The 27086-nt window shown below is 34.7% G+C and overlaps 1 pseudogene; it reads right to left on the bottom strand.

The window, feature by feature from the left end:
• LOC109842784 lies at window positions 10642–16453 on the bottom strand (annotated as a pseudogene).

Here is a 27086-nt window from a genome sequence, read left to right as displayed (position 1 = left end):
ATCTCAGAGCTGAGCAGCTTGATGTAAGTTTGTGGGTAATTTTTGTGTGAAGTTGTTAATTTTGGTTAATTTTTTTGCATTTTATGTTTGAGAATTTATGTGTGCAGAGATCAGCCAGTTGTAGACTTTCAGAAGGTGGGTTCTTTCGTTCATCAGCTGAAAGGGAGCAGCTCAAGGTTTTATCTGTTTTCTTGTTAAATTGTTTACTTTTTGTTGCTGGTGATTAATTGAGTTTGTACGATAGACTGGTGCCTACTTTTGATGGTTTCTTAATGCTCAATTATGGATATATCTTTATGTATAGCCACATACAGGTGTATGAGGGGATGTTTGGCTCTAAGATTTGTATTTTGGATTTATGACAATGTTGGATTTCAAAGAATTATTGCCTATCCTACATTTTAGCTTTATGTTTGGTTTGTAGGGTAGTGGAATGAAAGTTAGCTTTGAAAAGAGAATCAAAGAATTCTTGTGTATTTGTAAAGAAATAGATAAAAGCAGAAAGGGATTTTTGGGCCCGCTTATTATGTATGTTGTATTTAAAATGGAATATATTAGTATTTTTACTTTTTTATTTTTTTGAATATTTAAGAGTTACATTATTTTTTTTCTTCATATTTTCTGAATTTTAGTAATTTGTTTTGTATTATTAGGATGTAGCGGGACCACATTTAACAAATCCTTCCCAAATCCTTCATTTTCTCAGGATTTCTATCAACACGATCTCCAACGAGGTGATGGTGATTTGCCGCCAATCACCTCAATGGTTTTGGTTATTGGTTAACATGTTAGCCTCAAGTCCCCATAAAATTTGAGGGTCTAATAAGCAATTTCAAAGATTTGAGGGACTAATATGGAATTTTTGAAGTTTTGGGGGACTAATATCTAAAAAAACCCTTTTTAGTTATATTTGGATTTGTAGTGTTAAAGTTGTTTTTTTTAATCCTCTCGATTAGCATTTTTCTTATGAATTTCTTCTGAATCTTTCTTTCACTGCTATGGGTTTAGCCTTTTTCACATTTTGCTAATATTGGTTACAGTATAATCAATATTGACAATATACTAAAGTGCATATCCTATTAACTACATAAAAAGGAAACATTGTGAATGGATAGTGACAATGTAAATCAAATGGAAGTCGAAGCCAAGGCTTTGGGATATTAGTCAACCCCTTTCAGTTACAAATTGGATCTTGGTTTGAAGCTCAAAAGAGTTCCCTATGATAATAAAGAGGACATTTCAAAGAAAAAAAGGACTTGAATATAACTAGATATTTCAGGAAATCTATGCTTTATTATAGAAAGAGGAGTAAATAGTTGGTTAGATTCTCATTGTTCTTCAATACATTGAAGAAACATGGGATAGGCTACCTCTACAATCTAAGGATACATATGAAAGGCCACAAAAACTTTTTTTAATTTTTTATATATTTTTAGGGTTTGATTAAGTTCAATTTGGGTTTTTCAAATTTTGGCTTCATTTTTCTCTCTCTTTCCTCTGTCAAGAAAATTAGAGATTTGAATATTCTTTAATTTTATGATACACATAGAAATCAAGAATTTTTTTTGTTCATTCTCACTATGTGAAATTATGATCTTCTTATGCGTAGTCCATTTGGCCATGAGTGATAAATTTCTACCATTTTTATTACAGGTAATTGTCTCCAATCTGAATGGATTCAGTTGCTGATACTTATGGAATACCATATAGAATCTAGAGGTTTTTTCCTTCTCCTTTTTTTCTTCGACTTCCATTGCAATTTTTCCCAAAAAAATCATTTTAATTGTGTAGCTTTTTTTGTTAATGTTGATGCTTAGCATCTTGTGTTATTATGATTCAAGTTCTTTAAGATTGTTGATAATTGCCTTTAGATAGAATTGTTACCGTTGTGTCTAATTTTCTACATTTAGCATACTTTTGTCACCTTTATCTTTATATTTATATATCTTTCAATTAGGTCAATTTTTGCCCATTTTGGCTATGAACCTTTATTTTAGTTGTGTTACCTAAATTGTTTTATTTAATATTTTTATGTCGAGGTTTGTCATCTTGTATTGAACTTTGTCACCATTAGCTATAAATTGTTACCTTTGTGTCATAGTTTGTTATCTTTAGTTATTAAATGTTACATTCACTTCTAATTTGTTATAGCTATTACCTTTCTATTTAACATGTTACATTTAGCATAATTTTTATGCTTATTACCTTTCAATTTTATTATTGCTAAGTCGAAGTATGCCACCATTATCTATGAACTTTTTGGTTAATTGTTTTATCTTTATTAATTATTGTTATTTTTCTGTCGATGTTTGTTACTTTTTTTATATTTGTTACCTTTAGCTATGAATTGGTACATTCATGTCTAACTTGTTATCTTTAGTGTAACTTTGTTATCTTTATTTATGCCACCTTCAGATTTTGTTATCTTTAGGTTGCAGGTTGTCACCTTTAATCATGAACCTTTCGCTTAATTACCTTTGTTTTTTATTTGTTGTGTTAACACTAGCAATATAACAATAGTTTGTCATCCTTTTTTTGAATTTTGCCACCTTTAGTTATGCACTGTTACCTTTATGTTGAAGTTTGTTATGTGCAGCTATTAATCTTTATATTTGTTTTAAACATTGTTACCTTGGTTATGAAGCATTACATTTCTATTTAATATATCTCGCTACCTTTAGAATAATTTTATTTTATTTATTCTTTTTTCGTTATTTATCTTCATTAATTGTCACCTTTAGCTATGAATTTTTTAGTTAATTGTGTTATGTTAATTTATTATTGTTACCTTTATGTCGAAGTTTGTTGCCTTTAGATGTTAGATGTTTCATTTATTTTTGATCTTTGTTACCTTTAGTTATGAATTGTTACCTTTGTGTCTAAATTATTAGCATAATTTTGTTATTTTCCATTTTTGTTATATTTATTTTTAATATTTGTTATTTTTATTCATTGTGTCAAAAGTTTGTTACCTTTATTTATTTATTAAATGTTGCATTTATTTTTAATCTTTGCTACCTTTACGTATAAATTCTCACCTATGTGTCAAATTCACTACATTTAGCAAAATTTTTCATTTTAATTTTTGTTAAATTTATTTTGAATCTTTATTATTTTTATTTTATACCTTTGCATCAAAGTTAAGTTACCTTTATTTATTAAATGTCGCATTAATTTTTAATCTTTGTTTCCTTTGCCTATGAATTTTATCTTGGTGTCTAACTTGATACCTTTAGCATAATTTTGTTATTCTAATTTTTATTGCATTTATTTTTAATCTTCGTTTTTTGTCCAAACTTATTCTTCATATGGCAAGCATTAAGTGTCAATTTGTTTTTATGGATTTTGACTGTTGACAAGAACAAAGAAGCTTGGTGTCACGAAGATCAAGTAGTTGCATTCACGATATCCTTTTGATGCAATTTAGCTTTGACATTTTGCCTTTGCACAGTTGCCCTTAAATTATTGGAGCCTTGCTCGTCCTCCCATCAATATAATTTTGTGATGAAATTTGAGCCTAACCATTAGTAAAGATATGCATGGTAGTTTTGAGATACTATCTTCGACTGGATCATTTGCAATAACTAAACACAATGGTGTGCGTTTGTTTGTTTCTTGCAAGGGATAAGAAGAGGTTTAATTTGCAATAACTAAATACAATGGCCGTGTGGTTGGTTTGTTTCTTGCATCACTTCCTTTCCAGGTAAATTAAACATCTTCTTATCCCTTGAATTGTTATGTTAACATATAAAGATTGATGCTTGCTTTCTTTAAGCATTGACTTTTATTGTTCATGCAAATATTATTGAATCCATATTTGAATAGATATTGAATTAGTTTGAGTGGATCATGGTTAGTGTAGAAGTTTGTGCCATTATTGAATTCTGATGTGAACTACAAAGGAGCTCCTCTTCTTCGTTTAACATTATTTGGGCTTCATGTTTGCAGATGATCATGTAGTTGTGATCGAAAGTAAAAGTGATGTCATCGTCTCTGTTACTAGATTTCTCCAGAATGTTTTATTTGTTAGTGCATAATCTTTGAGTATGCATTCTTCATTCTCCCCGCGTTACGCGATAAAGGCGATCTAAGGTATGATTTCTTCTCATTTTGGATATTCTGTAGTCCTCAAAAGTCCCAAGTAGCTTCACCTTCCCCCAACCTCCATTTCCTACCCTCCCTTTAGTTTTTTTCAATTTTTAATCCTACTGTTTATTTACAACAACTCCATCGCAGATCCATCGATCACCTGAACGAAAAAAGAAGAAAAAAGGAGGAAAACGAAAAAAAAGAGAACATGAAGTACCTCGTCGAAGTTGAGAAGGGGGCGCAGGGCTCCGATGGCCACCCCTCCGTGGGACCCACTTACAGGAGCATCTTTGCCAAGGACGGCTTCCCTCCGCCCATCCCCGGCCTTGAGAGCTGTTGGGATATCTTCCGGTAAATTTAATTTTGTTGTTTTTTTAAATTTATTCTATTCTTTTCTTATTTTTGGGAAATCTTGATTATATTCTCATCAATGCTACTTTTCTATTTATTAGATTGAGTGTTGAGAAGTATCCTGAGAATCGAATGTTCGGCCGCCGCGAGATCTTTGAGGGCAAGGTACTGGTTGTGAGCTTTTCCCCTCTTTATGGATTTAGTTGCTGATTAATATTTTTGTTGTTTCTATTTTAGGCGGGTAAATATGCGTGGATGACTTACAAACAAGTGTATGACATCGTGATGAAGCTTGATGCTTCGATCCGTAGCTGCGGCGTTGAAAAGGTCAGTTCTTTTATGTTCACTTTTAGTTTTATGTATAATATCAAACAAGGGCAGGGTTTTGGATGGATAAATTGGATCAATATTTTTGATGATAATTAGAAATTAAGCCGAAGTAGAATTTTTTTCATCTTTTTAAAAAAAATAATATTTAAGAGACTTATTCTCTGATTGCCCTACAAAAATAAAGATAACTTCATTTCTCTATTCATTGAAAAGGTAAACCGTTGATTTTTATGAGTTTGACTATTTAATAAAATAACAATAAAAATAAAAAAGTTATCCAAGTAAAATTGAGTGTTTATTGGAGACCGTTATCATCACTATATTGCAACATGAGTGAGATGCTCGGTATTTGTCTTGAGTTCCAAATATTTCTCACTGTTTTCTTGCAAGAAAATCTCCATGCTAAAAAAATTTTTAGTTTGGTCTGAGAAATTTACTCTTTATGAGTTTTGTTCAATATAAATTAATTGGGAAACGACAAATTAAACTAAACCTTCATTAGCTTTACACTGTTCATGTGGTCATTTCCCCTTTTGCCCTTTTCTCTCTTCTAATTGTATTCATATTTAGTAACTTCATGAACACTTTGGACTGAAAATAGGTTCTCTTGTCCTCTTTGGGCTTTGACGAACCCAAAATAACCCCTCCCTCACCAAATAACCCCTCCCTCACCCGAGCCCATGCCACTCTCATCCCTCTCATCCCATTGAGACAGAATAGGGAGGCCTTCCAAAAATGTCCTTGAATCTAAGAGGTGAGGGAGAGTGTTGAGTGATGTGATTAGAAGCATGATGGTCAAGGAGGTGATGGACTTGGGATTTGTTCGGGAGATAAAAAGGAGGTAAAAAGTTAAGTACTCTCTCCTCAAAATTGATCCCTACGTCTCACAGAAGCCTGAATCCTTCAAAGATCATCATCAAAAGAAGAAGATCTATGGTTGAATATCATCAACCTCACAAGTAAGTATCATTCATTCAAGAAGATGGAACATATTATTATAATATATAGTAAGTATTTATATGCCTCCATATTGTAATATTTACCTTTCATGATGTGAATGTTGTAGAATACTAACTTTTATATTGAACTTGTGATTGCAGGAACTTTATAAGTCACAATATACATGACAACTGATCAAATTTTCTGAGATGCAAGCAACCTACAATGTGCACACATTGTATTGGATGGCTATTACTGTGGGTTATTAAGGTATTTAGTTGTCATGCCACGAGTTTACATTTGTTACTTTTTTACTTTTAGGCTATGATGATTGTCAAATTTTCTGAGATTGGTAACATGCAATATCTACTGATATTACATTGGATGGATAACAATGATGATATTAACCAAGTTTTTAGCCCTAAGCCATAATTTGCATATACATGTGGCTGGTTTATTTTATATGATGACAACAAATATTTTCAAATGATTTTTGGGTGTCAGTTTAGTGTTTATGGGTGTCTCACCTTGCGCGTGAATTATTTGCTACTAAAGATAGAGCTTCTAATAATGTCTCCTTTGCATTTAGAGAAGTTGGAGGCTTTATCATATTGTTGTAGGAGTTGCAGAAGCTCCAAGCTACTTGCATAATTAATAGTTGTACAAGACATGTTATTCACAAACAATATAAGTCTTCAAATATTCTTCTCAATGATTGTTTGTAATAACAATTACATTCTGTTGACTAATGATCACTGATAATTCCAATATTTTTTTCTGAATAATAGATTAATGTAGATTTTTTTTTCCTATTTATGTATCAAGTTAGCTGGCTTTGGACTATCTACGTGAGCATCAATGAATTTATTTTCCCAGGCACAGTGATATTGTTGGGAGTTTTAGGTGTGTGAACATGGTTTGCTAGGATTTTTCTTGCAATTATTTAGTTTAAATTTTAAAGAATCTCATTCTTACATGCATTTTGCACTTGATTACTTTATTTATGGGAAATTAAGCAATAAGACAGATGTATATTTCGTGGAGTTGCTTGACTTATTAACATTCAGGAAACGACTCTACAATAAGAACCCTTACGCCCAAGAAAGTTTGGTTATGTGGGTTATTAAATATATTAGTATATTAGGGTAAATATAATCATAAAAGAATGACCTATATGCCCAAACGAAACAATGACAGAAGGAAAATAATTGATGTGATTCTTAATGTTTCCATAAGTTTATTAAATTTCCAGCAACATTTAGCGTACTCATCATACTCTATATGCATGCCTGTATGTTTGCTTAGACCACACCAGTATTAGAGAGGAGATTTAAAAGACTTCTTTAGTCAATCAGGATGATAACTACGATGAAATTGATTTCTGTTTTTCAATTATCCAAGGAGTTGGATGTCAAGGTGTCGAAGAAGGCCGACCAGATCAAAATTGAGGCCCTGAAGCGTGCGGATCATATCAAGACGCTCGTCGGTGAGATCGAGATCCCGATCCCGATCTCGCCGATTAAGCGCTTGGCTTTGCAGGAACCGTCGACGGAGGAGGTGACGTCGGATGAGTTGGAGAGGGTCAGGGTTACCAATGAGCTGAGGGAGTTCGTCAAGGGGATCACTATTAGCACATTTCGAGATTTCCCTATGGAAGGTAATTTCTTTTTCGCCTTTTTGGTTCATAATTTGCTAACAAATTGTTGAATCTTGCAAAAAATGAGCGTTTAATCTATAAAGTGGTGAATTTTGTTAGGTGCTTATTAGATTCTTGAATTCGAGAATTCGAGCTTATAATTAGATTAATGCTTTGGTGTTATTACAAAGTGGTGAATTTTGCGAAAAATAATCTATAAATCTCATGTTTCTCTCACTGTTGTTGTTTTCCCCCCTTTTCTTCGAGGATTTGATTCCTTCTTACTATTTTCTCAATTAAGAAAATTTGGAATCTTGCTGTGGTTCAATTTTGGGTTTCTCAACTCTGGATTCGCTTCAAGAACTGGTACTTTCCCTCCTCCTATATCAAGAACATGAAAGTTTTGATTGTTCTATTCTGGAATTTTCCTTCAATTCATATTCGTTTAGTTTTAGGATACATGTAGAGTACAGGGTATTATTGTTGTTTAAACTGTATTAAGATTTCTAACTATTATAATGTGAAATTATTGACCATCCTATGTTTAGTTCATTTACATGTGAGATTTCTATTGTGGTTGTTGCAGGTGATTGCCTCCAATCTAAATAGACACACGGTGTTTCTCTCGGTTCATGGAGTACTTTACGCAGTTTCCTTCTATTTTTATTTTTCTTGAAAAATCTTTAAAATTTTCATTTAGTTAAGTACCTAATTTGCATTAATTTTAATGCTTCCGCATCTTATTATGGTTTAAGCTCTTTAAGATGGGTGAAAAATGAGTAGTTTAACATTTTCTGTTGAAGATGATGTTTCATATGCTAAATTTATATTTGTTGAGCTTAATGTTATAAGCATGTTTAACTTCATGGATGAATATATTTTGAGGAAAAATGACCGAATTGATGCTCTTAGTTTTGTTTTAGCTAAATCGATGGGGAATACACCACGTATGCTTGAAAGAAGCATTATATCGAGGTGATTTGTCTTGGTTTAATCATCCTCATCTATACGGATTCGAAAAATTACTTTATTATAATTGCATCATTTATTAAAATTGCACATTGTCCTCAATGCTACTTTATTATAATTGCATCATGTCCTCAATGTAACATATGAATTGATGTCATTCTGATCTTTGTCATGACCGAGAGACCATTTTTCAGGTTGAGAGATTTGCGACAGACTTCGTAGTTGTAAGGTTTCAGACTTGGGATAAAGTTGAGATGCAGCTACTAGATTGAACCCTACGAAAAAGGGGTTAGATATTTTTCTCTCTGCCTACCCAAAAGGTATTTGTTTATCTCATAATGTGATGTTTCAAACTTAAGAAGCTCACAACATGTTAATATCACAGGTTTTCAAATGGTTGATCCTCAAATGGCCGAACAATACTAACATTTGATGCACAAGGACAAAAACAAGCACAAATATGAGGATAAAATGTATGCTTAAATATAAATTATTGAACATTAATTTGCAAGTTAACATGTTTCTCAAATGATAATAGATAGAATAGGACGAAACGCTCAATATCACATTCATTTCCACACATGCATGTGCACAGAGGGAGGGAGGGATATTGCTTTCATTTACTTCCATTAATTATTCACATAGCCTAGAATAATGAATTGTTGACATATTTTAAATTCTTTCTATTGGATAAAAATTTTCTATGGAAAAAATGGTGCAAAGGTGTAACATGACCAGACAAATATATCAAATGGATGATGCATTATAGTATTATAGTCTTGACTAATAAGACAATTCGGTATAAATAAATAAAACTCCTATGTTCCTGTAAGAAAGTTAGCATTTAATTCACTAAAGTTATGAAACTTAAAAAAAAACTCACCTACACTTCTCAGTTGTTATTAGTTTGTTCTTTGTAATAAACCATCAGCATATTCACTATAATTACTTGTATATATTTAATAAGAAGGTGAATAGTGTAGCGTATGCTTGTGTTAATTATTTTCTCTTTTACTTTGTTCTATGGTTCTCATAGCATATTACAACTTATCTTTGTTGATTACACCATCTTGCTGAGCATTGTCCTTTTTGTTTCTTTCTAGTGGGGCATTGTCCTTTTTGTTTCTTTCCAGTGGTTCGTGCTACATAAATATAACTGTTTTGGAATTAATTCTGTGGACACAAAAAACTGGTGATAATTCATAATTCCTATTTCTACATATCATTTTTTTCTTTTATTGTCCAAGTTTGTAGTTATTGATTAAGAAAAGATGTCAATCTTGCAATGATTATCATTTCAAATGTGATGCCAAGGTATGTTCTGAGTGGTCATTTGCTCAAGCCAACTACCAGAAGCCACACACACTATGTTGCTGCCTTTGCAGCTCAATATACTATCATCATTATTGGTTAGGATGGCAGGTATTACTCCTCACTCAAATTTCATTTATGCTAGAAATTATGGTTTTTTGCTACTAAAAATAATATCAAGAAGTAATAGATTTATAGACACATCTAGAAACATTTGCGTAGCAAAAAAAACCATAATTTCTAGCAATATGAGAATGTTACATGCATAAAATGAATTAGCAATATGAGAATGTTACATGCATGATTACTTTGTAAATGACTTCAGTGTCTTAGGCGGCAGACTAGACGACAATTAGCAACAATATCAGGGAAATAAACCTACAATCTAAATGTTATACATATTATACATCAGAAAACTCGACTGAAACTGCAAATTCCAGAATAAACCTACAATGATACTATACACACTACATATGAAAAAACTTGATTAAAACTGCATATATGCTGATGATTTGAACTAAAATGCAATAGGAAGACCAGTAAGAATAATGTCTGAGATGAGATTTACGCCTAAGCACTTAGTAGAAACCTGTGGAGGATTACAACTTACAAGTATGATTTAATGTTTTGAGCAATACTTTTAGTATATTATATGGAAAGGTAGGTGATATATGATAGATGTGTACACCCACAAAGTTATTTTGCTTGAACTATTAATGAGCATAAAACCGATGATGAAAACCTTAAAGGCCAAGAAAGTTTAGTTATGTGGGTAACAAATATGTTAGTACATTATGGAAAAAAAAATCATAAAAGGATCATTCATATACCCAAATAAAAGAGATGGGACTCAATGAGGAATTGGATTGCCTGGATGAAGGGCCTAGAAGCATAGCATCACTTTTAGGCCTAACACTGTGTGAATTAGAGGATCGTTATGCATCTGCAATTTTCTTTGAACAAAACTTTCATTCCTTGTACATTTATTTGTTGATAACTAACTATTATGATTATTGAGGTGAAGTCCTTTCAATGAAATTCTTTCACAATTTCTTAAAAACAATTATAAGATTTTCTTTTCCCCCGTCTCGCGGGGGGTATTTGCTAGTATAAATAGAATAACCATTTCAAACAAGGAATGCTTCAGTGCTCTACAGAAGATTAGCGATCCTGAAGTATGTTTTCTCCAGAACCTCACGGGAAACAGAAATTTTCTTGTAGATATTTCTCTTGCTTTATCAAGCTTGCTTGTTAAATGCGTTACCATCTAGCTAAGTCCTTTGTTGTCTCCCATAAGGATTGTTTGGGCTAATACCATGACGGTTTCCTCTGCTGCTATTGTGCGACTTCTTCCTGGACTTTGATGCACGGCTTTCAATTCCGAGGTTTACTTTTGGAGGTGAGGTGAAACAGAAGGATGCTGCTACATCCTGCAACATAACCCACATTTCTCTAAATCAAAGGCTTCAACCTTTAAATTTCGTAAAAGGAAAATCTCAAGACGCAGCAACCAGCATAATACCACATTAAATTACCAAGTTAAAGTGAACATTACCTTCATATTGAGGCGATGGGCATTGAAGATGTCCTTCATTGAATGTGAATCATACGCTAATATATACGACCGATATGCCTCCTTAGCTGACTTGTTAAGATAGTAGTTCTGTCCCACAAGTTGCTCCTGCAAGATTAATACACTAAGTTATTAACCCCTGAGAAATCATCACCAAGCAACATCAGATTTTAGGATTGTTATGAAAGATTACCAGATATGATTGCGAATCTGGCACCTTCTTTTCGTCAAACTCATATTCTTTCACAGGCACCTTGGCAGCCTAATAGTTGCAAACAAAATTAGATCTGTACGGACACATAATAGATGTTAAAAAATCATTTTATCGGGGAGTAATCTACCTTGAGGTAGACTAGAAACTGCAACTCTTCAGGCAACAGAAACAATAAAGTTTATCGGGGAGTAATCTACCTTGAGGTAGACTAGAAACTGCAACTCTTCAGGCAACAGAAACAATAAAGCATTTCCTTTGCCACCTTCTCCACGAGCAGTTCTACCTACTCTATGGATATATTCCTGAAAGAGCAAAAGATTCACATTGAGAAACTGGCGCTTAGAACAAAAGTTAACTAGAAAGGACAAGATATTAATTTCTACCTTTGGTTCATCAGGAGGATCATACTGAATGATCAAGTCCTAGAGAGGAAAAAAGGTAAAATCAGTTACCCAATTAAAATATGGAAATGGTAACTATCAAACGTACACAATAGGATGCCCTTCTCTGCCTTGCAAAAGTCAAAAAAGGTGGTAGTTCGTTTCTGCTGTTTTTGTTGTCCATGGATATCATAGCAAGCAAGATTAATGTATTTGAAAAGCTCCGAGTGGTACTGGACTGATTTGCACGACGAAAAGAAAACCATGACCTTTTTTGTCAAATTTCTCTTCAGAAAAGCATATAACACCAGAAATCTTTTATTGCTAGGAACAATACAATAGCCTTGCTGCAAGCCAGCAACAGTTACCTGCAATATCCAATATGTCACCTCTTTATGACACTAGAAAGAAAATGTTGGATATAGATGGCAAAATGAAGTTACCTTAGACCTGTCATCGTCAACACCAATATATATTGGGGTTTTCTTAAATGACAACTTAGCAAACTCCTCAACCTGTGTAATGAATTATTATTAGTAAAAAAAAAGAATATACAATAAGAATAACTGATGTGGACAGATTACAAGTCATTGACCTCCTTAGTCTGAGTAGCAGAAAAGAGCGCTGTCTGCCGTTCCTGCACAGTAAAACATAAAATAAGCACATGGTATGAACTGAATAACTTTAATTTAATTGAAACAACCAATGTGTTCATAATAGGACCTCAAAATTACACTTACATCAACAGATTTGGAAGTCTTCGATTATGACCAATGTTGCATGGGTACAGGTACAGGTATGGGTGTGGGTACTAGTATGGGTGCGGCACACGGCAAATTTCTAAAAGGTAGAGCATGGCAACACGGCTATATATATATAAACTATAATATAATATAATATTGGAATTAATAATTTATATGAGAATAATGATGATAATTAAAATTCATACAACAATTTTGTGCTTCCTTTATCATGTGGATTATAAATTAGAAAATTATTAGTTTTTGAACTAGACATCCAAACAACCCTTCAAAATCACCTATGTTAAACAAGTTTAAAAAAGTAGATGTGAAGTGTAGGATTCATGTCCAAAAAATGTATGACAAGTGTTTTAAATTCAAACATGTATTGTATAATTGAGTACATGCCCGAATAAATGTATGCATATGTGCAAGGAGCGTCCAAGGAGTTTGGGTACAGGTACGGCTTCAGATTAGAAGTACCCAGGTAACATAGATTATGACAAGTCAATGAACCACAGATAAGAGCAACAGCTCATACAGGGAAAAATGAAAAATGCATGATGTGATAAAAGAGATGATGAAACACCTTAAATTTCTATAAATTACAGGTTGTTTGTTGAAAGAATCATTTTCTACCAACTACTTTAGAAGTCTTGAAAATTGTAGAAAGTGAATACTTAAAAAAAGCAAGTTCATAAAAATTAAAATCAAACTTGATAGCTTTGCAGTTGGGCAAACCAATGTTAGCATGCAACCAGATAGCAGCTGCAGGGGATCTGGCCGGTGATTTAGTCTTTTAACAAAATTTAAGAATAATTAAAGGCTCTTACAAACAGAACCTGAGTTCTTTTGGCAATAAACACAGTTATTTTAGCTAGTTCAATACTTATTTCTGTAAACCTTCACATAACTTTTTAGTTTTCTTCCTGCTGTTGGTGTTCATTGGCTTCAGGCAGGGACTAAACCCTCTAGTCAAGACCAGTCTTTTTGTTTTAAATTAGTCAAACAAAAATGAGAAAAGAAAGAAGCTATAACTGATCAAAAATAGTTGGCATACCTGAGGCAGACGTTTAAATATTTGCTTCATATCTTCTTCAAAGTTCGCCTCTAATATTCGATCAGCTTCATCAATTATAAGACACTACACATGGGAAAGTTGCAAAATTAAAAACAAAAGGCATTCCAAGTCATATACATTCTTAACAAGCTAACAAGTTACCACGTGAGATAGTGAAGCAATGACAAAAGTCTATGTTATTGCAGCTATGGCAGGTGGATATGGTCCAATTTTTTAAAGTATGCCTACACTAACAGCTTAACCAGTGACTACAGCAGAAATCACACACGGAAAGTAACAAACCTTAATGAAAGCGACACCAATTAAATACAAAACCTACATAGGTTAGGACACAAAAGTGGAGAGCACGTTGAATATGACATTGTAAGACAAGTCGTACCAACCTTATTTTAACTTCCAAAATAAACGAATTCTTTAAGAACACAAATGTGTATACTCCTTTATACTCCTCTTCAGGTTTACACTCAACGATTCCATTTCACAGTATAATTTTACTCGAAATGCTCCTATGTTCTGAATCAAAATTTTGTCGGCCAACAATTGTTCTTCTATCTTCTGACACGGACATATTTTGACATGGACATGTGTCAGTTTCAGATGTGGTAGATGGCTACCACAAAAGGATTTTGGACTATTAAATCAACACAATTTATGGTTACCTGGAAAGAGTTTTGTATTTTCAAATCAAGACACTTATTTAAACATAATTGTAAAACATGTATCATTCAAACGTTAAAAAGATGCAGTCTCAACATTGCAAAGGACAAATTTACATCCATACTCGGTGGTTAATAAGACAATTGGAAACCTTATAATGAAACAAGAAGGAAGCATAACTCAACAATGTTGGACTAAATAAATTTCAGAAAGAACCAAAGAAGAATGCATCTTTACCATCAAATTTTTGAAGATGAATCCTTTTGTATTTTGAATGTGATCAAGCAATCTACCAGGGGTAGCTACTAATACATTTACTCCCTTTGCAAGGTGCTCTGCTTCTCCTCTTCGCGCCGCACCACCAATCACATACCCAAGAGTCTGTGAATGGTATTTCAGAAGGTCCTTTGCCACTCTATGTGTCTGCATAGCCAAGCATAAATAAGTAGTGTTCCAAGTTTAACTACTATAACACAAACCCCACCTGGGGTTTGCAATTTCAATTGAGGATCTGAACTCGATTGTGAATGCCATGTCATCCAACAGAATGAATAGGGTTCCCATCTAAATTTGACATGTCCTTTTCAATTTCAAATGTAACAGGACAATAAACACTTCTTTAAAAGATAAACTAAACAAAAAAATAAGTCTCAAGTCTAAATTTGAGAAGAACATGTGCTACAGAAACATATGGATACTAAATTCATTGTTTCCATCCATTTTATTGCATCATCCAACTTGGTTCCCACTTCATGCTTGAGCAGGAAAAGTTTTAAATGTGAACCCTCTAGCTAGAGTTTTGCTATTAGTACCCCAAAAAAAAAATTTACTCACCCATGTTTTTGAAGTTCTTTATTGCTTTCTTGGACAAGGTCCTTAACTTAGAATTCAACCCAAGACTTTACAACTACACAGTCACAACTGTGTCTGTGTAGATTATGGAAATTGGCAAAGGGAACTACTTTCATCTTTAGAAGATTAAGAGCAATGCATAATTATAATTAGAGGGTATATTTCAAATTTGAGTTCATAAGATACTTACTTGAATAGCAAGTTCTCTAGTTGGGCAAATGATGATGACTCCAGTTCCATTCCAATGAGTAAACTTGAGGTGGTGCAATAATTCCACTGCCGGTATCAAGAAAGCAAGAGTCTTTCCAGAACCCGTTTGTGCAGCTCCCATAACATCCTTGCCTTGCAGTAAATGTGGAATAGCTCTAGCTTGAATCTGCAAACATAAAGCACGAAACTAATTGTCTGAGCTTAAACAAACTTCTTAGTGATGAACTTATAATCAGCCAAAAACCTAGACTAAAGAGAAGCCAAAAGGAAATCACAACAAAGACTAACCGAAATGTATCTAATGCCAACTTTCATTTAAAGTACAGCCCTCACTACCATTACAGTTAAAACTTCAAATGCTGCAACAAAGAGATAATCTCAAAATCCTAGAGCCCACTCAACACTAACCAATTGTTTAACAAAGAGTTGGTTTTTATGCAATAATCACAAAAGTGCATTACTTCCAACCCTAATTGTTTACAAAAAGAGCTAAACCTTCATGTTGTAATCATGAAATGCATTAACTTGGGTTGGGTACATTCGGCTAACTCGACCAAACTGAACTTCTCAAATCAAATACCAGTAAAGATTCAGACTTCAATCAATAATTACAAAACCCGCAAACCCTAAACCCTAATTAAGCCCTAAATCTACCGAAAAAGAAAGAAAAGTTATTTCACCTGCGTCATATTCTCAAATCCCATCTCCCTGATAGCCATCATCGTCTCCTTCGAGATGGGTAGTTTGGCAAAGGGCTCCGGTGTCATTATGCTCGACCCCTTGTTAGATTTCGGAGCTTCTTTTTCCTCCACTTCTTTCGCACTTTCACCCCCAGCTTCTTCATCAATCTCATCCTTAGTCTCCTTTACCTTCTTCTTCTTCTTCTTAGCTTTTGGGGCCTCTTCTTCTTCTCTTTCCTCAAAGTTTTCACTTTGGCCCCCAATTTCTTCATCGTTTACCGCCGCGACTTCTTCATCTTCCTCTTCTTCTGGATTTGGCCTGTTCTTTCGCTTCTTCATCTTCTTCATCTTCCCTTTCTCGGATTGAGACATTCAAGGCGGAGGCTGGAGAGCGGCGGGGGGGTTTTTTTTTTTNTTTCTTTTCTGGAGGAAACGTTTTGAAAGGAGGGTTTTGCTCAAACCCCTAATTTTGATCATATAGTCGCCGTCCTCAACGTTTTTGCATAAAACACCCTGAGCATATCTCTTGTTGCCTATCTTAGAAACGGGTTGGGCTCAGATCATTGCGGCCCATTTACGATTGGTACAGGAGCCAATTCAGCCTTTATTTATTTATCAATTTTATATACCAGCTCCTTGTAAAATTCCGATTTTTCTCTTTTCGGTATGTTGAAAATAGTCGGTTTCGAAATTTGGATCTCCATCATAAATTATATAGTTAGTTTGTTTTTATATTACTCGCTTGAATCTTTAATATTATGAAATTAGCTTCTAAAGTCACTGAATGCTCTTAGGTCCGTCAAGTTTTATGTTTTGCTACTGTCATTCTTGACTTCAAGAATTAATCTGAAACAACCTATAAGAATCGATGGACTTAATAGAAATTTCAGGATTTGAAGGATAATTCCAAAATAAAAAAGATTTGAGAAACCAATATCGGAGGAAAAAACACCCTTAATTATGAAGTAAACTATGTATGTTCATAACGAGTGATAAATCAAAAAAGATATATATGTTAGATCTAAACCAAAAACTTGAGATCTAAAACCATATAGCCATGATTAATTCAAAGAGATTAACAATAAACTAAAAAGAGCGGAAGCTTATACCTGAATCCATAGAAGAAATCTTGATTTGGGTTTTTGATGATCTTCTAACCTTAGGGTTTCTCTAAATCCGAATTTCTCTAGCTAGATGGGGGTGTAGAGAATTAGAGAATGTAACCCTAGGTTAGGGACCATAACCCCTTATTTATAGATGTTGTACTTTTGTAATTTAGCCCCTCAATAAATCACAATTACAACCTGGTATCTGCACATATAACCCCATGATTATATTTAAATACCCATTAACCCAACTTAATTGATCACTTTAGTGGGTTATCCTGAAAGATAGCAATACACATTGATTAATCATATGTGCCCACAAATAGATTTATTAGATTAAATCCAACAATCTCCCACTTGGGCACCATATGATTCCTTAAACTGTGTATAACCTTATGAGCTCAAAAATTGCTATCACTGAAATGGTATTTCCGAACAATCTCGTCCATTGACTATATCAATATAGGATCAAAGCGGCCTTCGTCACATTTATCGTGACTCGACCCATCAATGGTCACATATACCAATACAATCAAACGACATAGATCAATCATGGATGTGCAGCATGAAAATTACATGCAATGTGATCAGTACATGTCTATTTTCAACTGGTCCTCCTTAGTGAGGTCAAAACCAAACATAATGTAACAGAGTGTCTTAACTGAATACTTTATTCTGATCAGACAATACAACCAAACATAAAGCACCACAATTACAAACTCCCACTAAAACATAATATCCTCAAATAATACCACACCCATATGAGCAGTATGCTCATGAAAGACCTTAGGTGGCAATCCCTTAGTAAGAGGATCAGCTAACATGGAGTTTGTCCCAATGTGCTCTATGGATATTTGTCCACTCTGTACCCTTTCTTTCACAACCTGGAACTTAATGCCAATATGTTTTGACTTAGTTGAGCTCCTGTTGTTATTAGAATACATTACTACAGATTTATTGTCACAATATAACCTTAGTGGTCTTTCAACATTTTCTAAAATGCGTAGTCCCGGTACAAAATTTCGCAGTCATATTCCCTGATTGGATGCCTCATAGCAAGCTACAAATTCTGCTGCCATAGTAGAGGAAGCTACTAGTGTTTGTTTGATACTTTTCCATGATATAGCTCCTCCTGCTAACATATAGATGTAGCCTGATGTAGACTTTCTGCTATCTTGGCATCCAGCAAAATCAGAATCCGAATACCCAATGACCTCCAAATTTTCTGATTTTCTGTATGTGAGCATGTAATCTTTTGTTTTCTGAAGATACCTCATAACCCTTTTGACTACTATCCAATGATCCATACCAGGGTTGCTTAAGTATCTACCTAACATCCCAACAATGTACGCAATATCCGGACGCGTACATACCTGAGCATACATTAGACTTCCTATAGCCGAAGCATAAGGAATCTTCTGTATTTCCTAAATTTCAAGGTTACCTTTAGGGCACTGATTGAGACTAGACTTATCTCCTTTAGCAACAGGGGTGTCACCTGGTCTGCAATCTTGCATGCCAAACCTTTTAAGTACCTTATCGATATAGCTCTTTTGTGATAATCCAAGAATACAACGAGAGCGATCTCGATGTATCTGGATCCCTAATATAAAAGAGGCGTCCCCAAGATCTTTCATCTCAAAATTCTTTGATAGAAATCTCTTGGTTTCGTGCAACATGCCTATATCATTAGTGGCAAGCAAGATGTCATCGACATACAGAACCAGAAAAATATACTTACTCCCACTGAACTTGTGATATACACAGTCATCAACAATGTTCATCTCAAAACCGAACGAGATAACTATTTGTTGAAACTTATGATACCATTGACGAGGAGCTTGCTTGAGTCCATAGATGGATTTCCTTAATTTGCAAACCATATTCTTTGGGTCTCCTGACACAAAGTTTTCTGGTTGCACCATATAAATCATCTCATCAATGTCTCCATTGAGAAATGCAGTCTTAACATCCATCTGATGTAACTCAAGATCATAATGAGCAACAAGTGCCATGATTATTCTGAAAGAGTCTTTCGATGAAACCGGAGAGAAAGTCTCTGTATAATCAATGCCTTCCTTTTGAGTATAGCCTTTAGCCACAAGACGTGCCTTATACCTCTCCACATTACCGTTTGCATCCCGCTTGGTTTTAAAAATCCATTTACAACCAATTGGTTTTGCACCTTCTGGTAATGGGACAAGTTCCCAAACCTTATTGTCTTGCATAGACTTGTACTCTTCATTCATGGCATCAATCCACTGTTGAGAGTTAGAACTTTTCATGGCCTGAGAGAAGTTGATTGGATCATCTTCTAACATTCCACTACTTTCCTCATGTTCTTGGAGAAATACAATATAATCATCCGGAATAGCATTTCTCCTTTCTCTCGTGGATCTCCTTAATGGCACTGGTTCTTGAGGTTGTTGAGTTTGTTCTTCTGGAACAGGGAGTTGTTCAACATTATCATCTTGAGGTTCCGGATTTACTTCTTGAGCAACAACAGGTATAGGAACCTGAATATTGTCAAAAGTAACTGTATGGATTGGATCTGAAGCCAATTCCTCCTCAAAACTAATGTCTCTAACCTTATTTCTCCCCCCAAACTCAACATCCTCAAAGAATGTTGCTGTTCCCGTCTCAAAAATATTCCTTATAGTGGGATCATAAAACTTATAGCCCCTAGAGCGATCAGGGTACCCAATAAAGTAGCTGCTAACTGTTTTGGAGTCCAATTTCTTTTCATTTGGCCTATAAGGCCTTGCCTCAGCTGGACATCCCCAAATATGTAAATGCTTTAAACTGGGCTTTCGACCAGTCCAAAGCTCATAAGGTGTTTTAGCAACTGCTTTACTTGGTACTCTATTCAGAATGTAAGCTGCTGTCTTAAGTGCTTCTCCCCAGAGTGACTCTGGTAAAGAAGAATGAGCAATCATACTTCTTACCATATCCTTAAGAGTCCTGTTTCGTCTTTCAGCTACACCATTCATGCTAGGTGAACCCGGCATAGTGTACTGTGGGACGATACCGCATTCCTCTAGGTATCTAGCAAATGGTCCTGGACGTTGTTCACCTGAACCATCATATCTACCGTAGTACTCACCACCACGATCAGATCTGACGGTTTTAATTCTTCTGTTGAGTTGATTCTCAACTTCAGCTTTATAGGCTTTGAACATGTCCAGAGACTCAGATTTTTCATGAATAAGATATAGGTGCCCATAACGTGAGTAATCGTCTATGAATGATATAAAATATTGTTGACCATTCCAGGATTCCGTAGGGAATGGCCCACAAATATCCGTATGTATCAATTCTAAGACATCCGAAGATCTGTTGGCACCTAATCTCTTCACTTTGGTCTGTTTTCCCTTGATACATTCAACACATACGTCGAAGTCCGAAAAATCAAGGGAATCCAAAATGCCATCAGACACAAGACGCTCAACTCTACCTTTTGAGATATGACCTAAGCGCTTATGCCATAATGTCGCCGAATTTTCCTTATTTAATTTACGCTTAGTACCACGTGATTCCACATGCAAGGATTCATTGTAAGAAGCAATTGTATCAAGCAAATATAGGTTGTCATAAATACTCAAGTAACCGGTTCCCACAACATTTGAATTAAAAGATAAACTGAATTGACTGTTTCCAAATGAACAAGAATAACCTGATTTGTCCAATACAGAAACAGAAACCAAATTCCGTCTAAAAGACGGTACTACAAAAGTATCTTTTAAATCCAAATAATAACCAGTTCCTAACAACAACCTAAAGTGCCCAATTGCTTCCACATCTACCGATTGTCCGTCGCCCACAAAGATGTGTCTTTCAACATCACTTGGCTTTCGGTAGCTCAGGCAACCCTGCATAGAAACACTTATGTGAGTAGTAGCACCAGAGTCTAACCACCAAGTGTTTCTAGGTACTGAAGCTAAATTAACCTCAGAACAGACCAAAGCAAGGAACGTACCCTTATTATCACGCCAGGCGTGATATTTTGTACAGTCCTTCTTTACATGTCCAGGCTTCTTACAGAAGAAACAACCCTGATTATCCTTATGTTGTTTCTTCTCAACTGGACCCTTAGCAGCTTCCTTATCATTCTTCCTTTTCTTGCCCTTATCCTTAGAGGTATAGGCCAAATGAGCACTTTCTGTCTTATCTTGCTTCAACCTGTCTTCTTCTTGCACACAGTATGAAATGAGCTCATTTAGAGTCCATTTCTCCTTTTGACAGTTATAACTGACCTTAAATTGGTTAAACTGTGCAGGAAGAGACAACAAAACCACTTAAATTGATTAAACTGTGCAGAAAGAGACAACAGAACCAGATGCACTAATAACTCATCACAAAGATCGAGTTTAAGTGCCTTAAGCTTTGAAGCAATATGAGACATTTCCATAATGTACTCCCTGATATTTCCTTTGCCCTTATACTTCATTGAAATCAAGCGAGCTAAAAGCGTGCTTGTTTCTACCTTATCGTTTTTCGCAAAACGCTTCTCAATTTCGGCAAGGAAATCTTTAGCCTTAGTAATCCCTTCGGATTCTATGCCCCTGAAGGCTTCCGGAACGCCGCGCTTAATGATCATAAGACTCATGCGATTTGAACGCTCCCACTTCTCATGCTCCTTCTTTGCATCAGGAGTGCTATCCGCATTGAGAGGTTGAGGTTGTTCAGTTCTTAATGCATAGTCAAGATCCATGCAGCCAAGAACAATTAATATGTTCTCTTTCCAAACCTTGAAGTTTGTCCCATTTAACATAGGAATTGAGTTGATGTTAGCAGAAATAGTTGCAGCAGATGCATTAGCTGAAATAAAACAAAAATGATCACATCAATAACTATAATCAATAAAATTCAAATAATGACAATCCCCATCCAAGATACCGGCACAACATTAATATCAAGTCTTTGGACAGTAATATTAACTTGTAAGTGATACCTTGTTGCAATGATCAAACATTGACAATAACTCATGTCAAATAATGAAACTATCTTTGGATCGATTCATTATTCACATGTAAACCTTATAATTGTCACACGCTTATCATCGCAGATGTGTATACAGTCTAAATAAATATTAACCTTCCTTTGGGCCGATTAAATATTTACACGAAAGCATACACACAAACATCTCACATTCCTCATGAACAATCTACACAAGAGAGGTTACTTTGGCAACTTCTTGTTTCAATTAATCAATTGGAGTGAGAGACAACCTTAATACCTTAGTGTCATAATATTTGAATTAAATAATTGATTAAAAAACCGAAAAATTAAAATTTTTTAATTTAAATCAACTGAATTTCCAAAAACTTAATTGGGGTCTCACAGCTTAATTAGGGCTCATAACTTAATTGAATAAATTAAGTATACCAAAGTGGACCCATGAAAAGCCGAGGCTTAATCATAATGAACACGAAGTTCCCATAACTTCGAATGCGAGGTTCGACTGTATTGAGTACGAGACTCACTTAAGCACGAACGCGAGGTTCGTTTGAGAACGAACGCGAGGTTCGTTAAAAAAAATGAACGCGGTCAACTTGAGAACAAACGCGAGGTTCGTTAAAAAATGAACGCGAGGTTCAACTGTAGCACGAACGCGAGGTTCGACTGAAGCACGAACGCGAGGTTCGTCTGAAGCACGAACGCGAGGTTCGTCTGAAGCACGAACGCGAGGTTCGACTGAAAATGAACGTGATGTTCGACCTGAGAATGAACGCAACGTTCAACGAACGCAACGTTCGACGAACGCATGTTTCATTAGAGAACGAACGTGGGTTCGTTTGAGAACGAACGTTAAAATTGAGCTTGACGCTCACCTGAGTTGAACGCGAGGTTCACCTTAGAACGAACGCGAGGTTCGTTGAGCGCGAAGCTCGGTTAAAATTGAACGAACGCGAGGTTCGTTTGAGGTAACCACCTCCTTAATTTTCGGCATGAACCCTTAGGGTTTCAAATTGAAACCGCCGCCGACAAACCCAAAAAAACCTTTGATTTTTATTTTCAAAACAGATCCAGAATTGGAAAAAATTGAAGAAAAAATCAAAGAAAAATCCAAAAAATTCCAAAAAGTTACTGTTCATCCAAAAAAACTTTACTGTTCATCTAAAAAATTTTCGTTGCTGTTCATCCGAACATTACTGTTCATCCGAGAACAAAACTGAATCTTTAACCAGAGATTTAAGATCAAAAACCCAATAAAACTTAAATCCCTAAGAATTAATCAAGGTGGCTCTGATACCACTTGTTAGATCTAAACCAAAAACTTGAGATCTAAAACCATATAGCCATGATTAATTCAAAGAGATTAACAATAAACTAAAAAGAGCGGAAGCTTATACCTGAATCCATAGAAGAAATCTTGATTTGGGTTTTTGATGATCTTCTAACCTTAGGGTTTCTCTAAATCCGAATTTCTCTAGCTAGATGGGGGTGTAGAGAATTAGAGAATGTTAACCCTAGGTTAGGGACCATAACCCCTTATTTATAGATGTTGTACTTTTGTAATTTAGCCCCTCAATAAATCACAATTACAACCTGGTATCTGCACATATAACCCCATGATTATATTTAAATACCAAATTAACCCAACTTAATTGATCACTTTAGTGAGTTATCCTGAAAGATAGCAATACACATTGATTAATCATATGTGCCCACAAATAGATTTATTAGATTAAATCCAACAATATATGCATAAAGAATTTTAACGAAGTTAAGTGGAAAGAGGTAACTTGAACCAAATTATTTTCTTTAACTGTTATTAATTTTCTCCATAATACACAAAGATGTCAAAGAGATTACAACATATCACGTTCAAATAATAGTTCATTTCTCGACTGATGTGACAAATATAGTAGCGTGTTTGATGACATAGTCACAGGTTTGAGAGACAACAGCCAAACCCCTCTTCTGTCCGGTCTCTTCAATCCTTTGATTAATCCAATGTTTTGAATTCATTTTATACAAGTGTTTCCATTCTCGTTTAACTCAGAGAAGGAAATAGTTGAATTCTCTACTTCTCAAATTTATCCTATACCATTCAACTCTTTCCTGAGGCATCTCATTCTCCTTCTGCACATAAATTGATTCGAACAACTTCAACAAATCTCCCCCGCTCAGGAATTCTAAGCCATCCACCCTCAAACGTAGTATAGGAGCAGTGAGAAACTTAACCAATGTGCTAGTTTCGATATCGATAATGTCTTCGTTGCAGTTGAAAATATCATCTGAATGTAGACAATGCATCTTGGTGCGCTGATCAATCTCCTTACTCGGTATCTCCATACAAACGTTCATGAGTTGAAGAGAAGAAGTAGCTATTGCAAGGGAAATGACGTATATTAAGCTTGATTTGGCCATTCAAATTGAAGTAAGGCAAATTTAGTCGGTAGAGCAACGTGATTAATGGGGGTATATATATAGACCTTAGAGAAGACTTGAATGATTCAACTCTTTATTGGAGAAGATTGATTAATGGGGGTATATATATAGACCTTAGAGAAGACTTGAATGATTCAACTCTTTATTGGAGAAGATGATTACGTGCATTAAATATAGAGGGTATCTACAAGTAGGTGTATGTAAGAATCTAGTCAAATGAAAAATACTAGTTAGTTAGAGGGGCATGCTTATTTTGTAATAATTGGGGACATAAATATTGGTTAACTTGAACATTTGATGGAGGAAGAGCAGAGCATAATATTGGAACAGAATTCAAAAGTCAGATATTATGGGAAAATAATAATGTTCTCTGAAGTGTGGTGGCAAAGAAACCTACGAATCTTGCTAAGCACGCTTAAGATACATCTTGATATGCAAGTTTAAGGGTGTGTTTGGATAACAAGATTTTACTATGATCATTTCTGGTTTAGCATCGAACTAATAAAATAGCATTCATTTCGTCCATCCAAAAAAATTAGGATAAAGACTTTATTGCCATTATAGTATACTAATCAATTTGTAGTTACAGTTGCAGTGGCAGAAACCTCAGGATTCTGACGGATGATCACTGATCCAGACCAGACATATAGCATCACTACTGACTAAGATACGTCGGTCAACCCCTTCAATGTCGGTTCCATCATAACCATCTGTCTGAAAACTCACTTGAAAGGAATCCGCCTGCCAACTTCGACAACCTCTAGATCCCCAAATAATCCATAGCTTATATGAGGTTGAAAAGAGTGCAATGATAGAATACATTCAACTCATAGTTTGATGTAATATTTTCGCCTTTTAGCTCTCCATGTACTTCTTGGAAAGTTTTCCTCCCGTCGCGTTGTGCATTCCTGGGTAATGGCCCCAACCCATATTTTAAACTCATAATTTTTTCTTATCCTATTTAACGTGGAATTACACTCACATATTAATAATCTCAACATTTTCTTATTAATTTGTGACTTCAATTTTCCACGGGAGTTCGCTATCTTTTTCTTTTTTAATTAGTTGGATCGTAACATTAGCTCTGATATCATTTGTTGGCTCAATCTAGAATTAATAGGCCTTCAATAGAGACTAGGAATCAAATTTAACGCAAAAACTATAGCTTCTATGTATTTTCCCCAAGTCCTATCCTAAAACTCATAACTTTTTTAATCCTATCTCATGTGGGACTATACGCACATATTAACAACCTCAATAAGACATTAACTTAGTCACTTTCATTGCCAGTGATGGCAGTTTTTAAGGTAGGTGATTGGACGATGAGGCATACGTCGACGTTGCGGGAATGGGTGTCGGAGGTTATCGAGGCGATTATGTTAGTACTGGGGTTTGCAGATGATAGTGAAGGAGAGGAGGAAAGTTGAGAGAAGAGCTAATTTGATCATTAGAGGTAGAAGAAATGGACGATGGATACAAAGTTAATTTTACCGTATAATGTGTATACTCCTTTATACTCCTCTTCAGGTTTACACTCTACGATTCCATTTCACCGTGCAATTTTACTCTACGATTCCAGTTAAAAAGTCTTACAGAAAAACAAAAGTAGAGATGGAGAAAAAAGGTAATAATGCCCAAGAAACAGAAACTAAGAAGAGTAAAAGAAGTTACAACTTGTAAGGAGGAATTTCCACCCCATTTTTTTTTATCAAAGTCAAAAATTCAAACAGCAAGCTAGTTGTCTAAACTAATGCTATAATCTTTAGCAAATCAAAGAGAAACAATAAAAAGAAAGAAAATAGGAAAACTTAAACCCACTAAAATTCAAATTATACGTGTGATCAGGCATTGACACAGTTTTACTTGTTAACAGCTTTACTCAATTGAGGTTCATACCTACAAAAACTTCATAAGTGGCAAACAGACAAATAAGGTGCAAATGCATTTGTTGGGTTATACATATCTCAAATAAGAATTGTATAGAGAAACCCAAGTAATATAAGAGTTGTATATTACTTGAATGTAGATACACATGGAAAAAAAAGTTTAATCAAAGAGACAACTTGATAATATGCCAAATTAAGCAATCAGGTCTGAGTTGGAGAATATCTAACCATTTTTAATTGCACTAACAATTTTCCAGCACTTAATAATGCACCCAAAAAGAATTAAAAAGAGATTTAACGGAAACTCCTGTAATAGAAAGAATAAAAACATATGCAAAAATAGACTAAACTGCGACTCAAATAAGAAGAAAAAAAGCACTCGTACGTTTTAACGTGCATGACCAAAATTCATATAGCCAAACATTACTTGTAAGATGCAGCCTACAAGCACAACAGGATGGAACAAAAAGGTGAAGTTGTTCATGAACATTATCTCCACAATCAGAAGACACTTTCTGCTGGAAACATAACATACAATGCAACGGAAATTACACATCATGTAGATTAATCAAAATTAATTAAAATCTAGAAGAATACATGAAATTTTTTTCGAATTTTTTTGATAATTTTTCCCAAGATCAATTCGAAATAGCTTCTTCAAGAGAAAAAGTTTCCAACTGAAATTCA

Source organism: Asparagus officinalis, chromosome 5 (genome assembly GCF_001876935.1).
Source record: "Asparagus officinalis chromosome 5, Aspof.V1, whole genome shotgun sequence".
In the NCBI taxonomy this organism is placed as follows: domain Eukaryota; kingdom Viridiplantae; phylum Streptophyta; class Magnoliopsida; order Asparagales; family Asparagaceae; genus Asparagus; species Asparagus officinalis.
This window is presented reverse-complemented; position numbering and strand designations above follow the sequence as displayed.